This window comes from Canis lupus, chromosome 31 (assembly GCF_011100685.1).
Source record: "Canis lupus familiaris isolate Mischka breed German Shepherd chromosome 31, alternate assembly UU_Cfam_GSD_1.0, whole genome shotgun sequence".
In the NCBI taxonomy this organism is placed as follows: Eukaryota; Metazoa; Chordata; class Mammalia; order Carnivora; family Canidae; genus Canis; species Canis lupus.
Window position 1 is genome coordinate 12,265,533 of NC_049252.1, and position 6,000 is coordinate 12,271,532.

The following is a 6,000-nucleotide window of genomic DNA, read 5'->3' on the forward strand; positions in this document are numbered from 1 at the left end:
TCCAGATGGGATCCACATTATTTATGCTAGATTGCACCATTAAAACAGGTCTTCAACATAAGGTGGGTCAGTTCCAAGATCCATTTAAATGTTTATATATGTCTTGGACTTAATCCTTAAAATTGTACTTCTCCTGCTGGAAAATTAACTAATTAATTTAAAAGATGTCTCCTATCTTCCCCTATGATCTGCTGTTCCCAACCAACTATAAGTCTATGGTGGCATGTGGAGCACAGAAGTTTGAAAAACCTGAATCTTCTTGGTTCTGCTACTGTGTGATGGATGCCAAGTGTTTTAACCATTTTGTGACTCGCCTGCATCATGTATAAGTTGTAAGGATTTCTTCCAGATCTAAAATTCTGATAGTCTAGCTCACTACATCCTGTGTAGGCATTTCCATCAATTCCACAAGCATTCAAATAGAATACAGATTTCTTGAAAAGAGAGATCATGTTCATCTTAGTCACCATCACATATGTAGGACTTGGCACTCAGTAGGTAGTCTTTAAATATGTGTTGGATGTTTGGAAACATAAAAATATTTCACATACATAATAAACAAAAATAAAAACCAAGGGTTTCAGAAAGAAACTCTGTATTGAGAACACTAGGGAAAAGCCAGAAGTATTTAATTTATAATTTACACATATTCTGAGAAAGATCTGATAGGGTTCAGGACACACTATGCCCAAATATGGCACATTGCTCTATCGAATATCTTAAGCTGAAGGAGTTTGAGAAAATGGCAGAAGGAAGAAGATCACTCTGACATGCCCCTGTCACCCTTCTTGCCTAAAATAGGTCATAAAACTCCCATGTGAAAGGTAATGTCCCTGTACCAGGAGAGGGAAGACATTTTTATCACCAGAAAAAGGGAATTGGGGCCAAGAAATCTGTACAAACTTGTTAATCTAACCTTTTTCTTCCTAGTTACTTCTTTGCCATTTACTACTCCTAGCACAAGCCCCTCTCTGTTCACAAATTTAGTGTTTCTTTATCTAAAATATATAAAAGTTTTCTGCTCCAGTCGCTCCTTCAGCTTTTCATTCTTCTATGAAGATTCCCATATACATATACACATTTAATAAAATCCGCATGCTTTTCTTGTTAAGCTGTCTCTGTCAGCTTAATTTTCAGACCCAGTCAGGGACTCTTGAGACAGTCAAGAAAAAACTTTTTCTTCCTACAGATCTAATAATGAGTCCTTCTTCTCAGAGATTTAACTCAAGAGCTTGCAAATGTCTTTGCTTCTCCTACAGTTTTTATTAAATTCATTATAGCCTGAGAGTTGCCAATAAATACATCCTATATGCATAAGAAAAGTGCTATTACATCACTGTCCTTCCTCTTAAAGCCAAAGTTTACACAATACAATGGACAACTAGAAGGCTGTCTAGATATATGCATTGTCTTTTCAACAAGCACCCATGTCTCACCGGTACTTACACTTTGTAGACAGCTCACTCAAGTTGATTTGTCAACATTAAACTTGGACACACCCACACACCCCCCCACACACACACACTTTAACATTATTACCTTGAAGATCCAGAATGACCGATGATTGGATGCTAAGAAATCTTCAAAGTTGCTCTGCAAAGTTTCTAGGTCAAATCTGAACAACTACCACCTACTTTTTGGTGGGTATTTTCCGCCTGAAATTATGAATTTGAGTTCTTCTACTTCTCTCCACATTTTGTCTAAAAAAATTGCGATTGCCATTGAGAGCTGACTTAGGTTCAGTCAAATTAGTTTCAGGAAAATAGCAAAAGGGCTCAGGGGGTTTGTTTCATGCCATTGAATTTATGAATTATTCCTTAATAAATGAAGTCTTAGGTATGTGAAGTTCCTCTACCTATTGATGAGGTACTTTTGATAGGATTAAATGAGAAGAATGGGATAAAAATCTTAAAAATGAATAAACACTGTTTAGTGATAAGATGTTTTCTGCTATGTTACAGTTTCATGTTAGATGAAATCTTTCCCATAACTGGTTGTTAAAGTTCCAGTCAATTGACTTGGATTAAAAACTAGAATTTTGTATTTAGTGATGTTTATTTTACTGTTAATGTGTATGTATTATCCTAAAACGACAGAACTTGATCACTTTCACTTAAATTCATTTGGAAATCTTGTTCCTGATTTTAAAATATATTTAGAAGAAGAAAATTTCTTCCACTTGCACTTCTGTTGCTACTTTCCTAATCCAAGCAAAACCCATCTGTCTTCTGGATTGCTGTAATAACCTCCTATCCCTTTTCCCTACTCCCACCCTTGATGATTTATTTATTTATTTTCACCAGAGCAGATCAGGTAATCTTGTTAAATGTAAGCCAGGCGGTGTTATAATTCTGCTCAAACCCTCTGATAGCTACTTGTTCCACTCAAACAAAAAGGCAAAGTCTTTACCATAATCACATGATTCCATAAGATCCACCGTGTACACACACGCACAGGTGCAACCGTCTACCTTGCTCACTTCACACCAGCCACACTGGTCTCTTGCAGCTTTTTGGTCAGATTAGGCTTGCTCTTGCCTTCCAGTCTTCGTACTGATTATACTCAATGTCTGAATTGTTATTCCCCCAAACCATATGATTAAATCTCTCACTTCCTGCAAGTCTGTGCTCAAATATCACTTTCTTAAGTTCCCACTACCCTATTTGAAACCCCATCTGATCCCTCAATGTGGACTTCCTAGTCCACATATCCTGCTCTTTCTTTCCTCCATGACACATAGCACTTTCCAACTTGTATATATGGAAAAATGTGAGGCCATGTTCAAACCAGAAAGACACAAGCGTATTTATTATAGCTATTGCTAGCCTTTTGTCTCCCCTCCCCTCCTAGAACATAAACTCTGAGGGGGCACTTTTATATTTTATTTACACATTTGTAGCACATTTTGTGACACATTTGTTTCATGCACCATGTTTGGGATATGTTAATATTATCATAAATATTTGTTGAATGAATGAATGAATTTAAAATTCTCACCATTAATTAAATTTTTCTCAAAAAACAAAACTCCAGAGTACATTGATGTCTGGTTTTGTCATTTAACAAGGTCAGGGCCCTATGTCTCTGAAGTTTCCTTGGTCTTTCCCTCATCTTGATTGTCTCATAGTTGTCATATGGCCGTTGCTATTCCGGGCATCTTATCTGTGGTCAAGGCATGAAGAATGAGACAGTAAAAAAGAGTATTTCTCCTCTAGAGAACAAAAACTTTCTTTCCCTTATCTCCCCTGTGGACTTTTTTTTTTTTTTTAAGATTTTATCTATTCATTCATGAGAGACACAGAGAGAGAGAGAGAGGCAGAGAGAGAAGCAGACTCCATGCAGGGAGCCTGACATGGGACTCGATCCTGGGTCTCCAAGATCACGCCCTAGGCCAAAGGCGGCACTAAACTGCTGAGCCACCAGGGCTGCCCTCCCCTGTGGACTTCTACTAGCTTATATCTCACTGATCAGAACTAGGTCATAAGCTCAAGTACAGCAGTAGAGAACCTGAGAAAGGAGAACAGGGTTTCCATAATTGTTTTAGACCAATCATGAATCTCCAGCTTCTGATAAGAACCACATGATCCATTCAGTTGTGTCTAAGGGGAAGGGATACTAGAGAGGCAACTAAGAATTTGCCACAGTCAAGCTCACATGAAATCTGCAATCTATTTGCTAAGTCTAGAGTTAGCACAGAGAAGGAATGACACCATAAAAAAGAAGACACAAAATGTTTATTTCATTGATGTTCAGGGGAATCAAACAATTTACCTGAGTTGGTAAATCAATAAAGATATCATAGAGAGGGAATTCTTGGGAGTTTGTCCTTGGATAGGAGAAGCCATGTCAGAAAGACATGAATTTGATAGTGGGAATAAAGTTGGGGCAAGAAAGTCAAAACATCAACTCCATCATAAACAGTGACAAAATTCAAACTATCAGTTATATATATTTACATGTGTGTGTGTGTGTGTGTGTTAAAGTAAAATTATGGCAAAGTTTTATGCCAGTTTTTATAGAAACGTGTGGCAAAAAAAAAAAAAACACAGAGAAAACAAACCATATGGTGCTTAACATCTCCTGAAAGACTTTGGGGCTTTTAGTAATATGGTTGAACACCAATGATCTAATTCAATGATTTCATTATAATCACAAAGAAACTGAGGCCCAGAGATGTTCACTGATTTCTCTAAGGTCACATGGTAGCTTTAATGACCAAGACAGGACTGCAACAAGATCTTCCATTACATCATTACATTTCCCAAATTTCATTTTAGCATGAATATCCTCCCTTGAAAAACATCACCAAATAGCAATTTATCATCAACAAATAACAAGATCCTATTATTCTCATCCTAGTCTGACTGTGGCCAGCTCTGGCTGAGTTGCTAGTAAATAACAAAAATTTGTTCAAGATTTGGATAGGCCATTGTAAAGAAGAGTGCTGAGACATGTATCAACAAACTCAGGGGGAAAATTGGATAAGAAAAGGTCAGTGTTTACACAACTGAGTGTAGCTTTCACTGTTGACTGGACATCTGTTAAATCTAAAGCTTTGTATCCCAGAAAAATATTCAATTATCAAAAGGGCATTCACTCACCAGCTACACATTGTTAAGATTTTCTAATATTCAAAAATCATAAAGGTTACCATACTTAAAAAGATATTTTTGAATGTTACTGTTCCTTCACAGAAATTGATCCTCTTACTATTTATTCAACTACTCGTTCAGTTGAACTCACTGAGGAGAACTGTACTGCAAATATTTAAATGGCTTTTGTTAGAGACAGAGTGTATCAATCCCAATAGGCTGGGGAGATCCACTGGCACAGACTGAAAACAAATATTCAGAATACAGAGCCCAGTTTTACATACAGGACATCAGCCTCAAGCAGTTCCATTATCAACAAGTCTAAGTGCTCATTGTTTGTGAATTCAAAACATGGAAAAGTCTCATTTTAAACTTAACAACTACAAGAAAAAGTGCAAAGAAGCTGGTGGGGGGTGGCGGTGGGCAGGGGAAAACCTTAAATCTGAAGTATTAGGAACAACCCAGTTTTCCTTCCTGACCTCAGACACATGGTTGACTTTGGAAGCGACAATGACCTGCTTCTAGTTATTTAGAGTGTCAAGTGCCACCTGGTTTCGTGTCACTGAACACCTAACAAAGCACAGGAAAAGAAAGGCTAATGTATTGGGGGAAAGGCACATATCCAATTACATTCTGAAATCTCAATCTTTCTCAAACAAATGTAAATATTTAGATGCATTTGAATCATTCATTTTGAAAACTCAACAGAGCCTTTCTTGTACAAGTGGGACGTATTAGGGCAACAATAACTCCTGCTTTGCTCAACTGATCTTTAAGATTGAACTGACCAAACTGCTCTTGCAGAAACCTCCCTTGCTTCCTTTCACCTAAGAGAATTAAAATGTCCCTGTTGGTTTCAGGGCAAGAGAAATCCTAGTAGAGGGGAAGAACCCAGAGAGGCAAGGCCTGACGTAGTACCACATACTGACTGGTCTTATTTAAGTATGATGATAACCAGTAAAGTAGGTCACTGTCCAAACTGCTTCTCTGCTTAGTGGTTTCTCAGTCCAACGTAAAATGGCTCACCCCTACCACTCCTCTGACACTGTTGGCCAAGGTCATCAATGACCATCTAATGACTGAACACGTGTAATTTTCAGGTCTCATTTTTCTTATCATCTAGGCCAGTAATTGGGCAGTGAGAATAGAGATCATCTTGGGTATAGGCAATAAGCAGAAATAGTAAAAACTTAAAAGTTTGTCATTTTTGATTATCACAATGCACCAGCAATTCCAAACAATGTTTTGTAGGATACTCCTTCCAAAGCTCTTTTGTTGATCTAAGTTCTATGCAACTGCTGTGGTTGCTGGTTCATTTTAATAATATATATTATTATCATACATGGATATTATAATATAGTACATGTAGACTATAAATGGGTATATGTGCAAAATTAAAATAAGCACA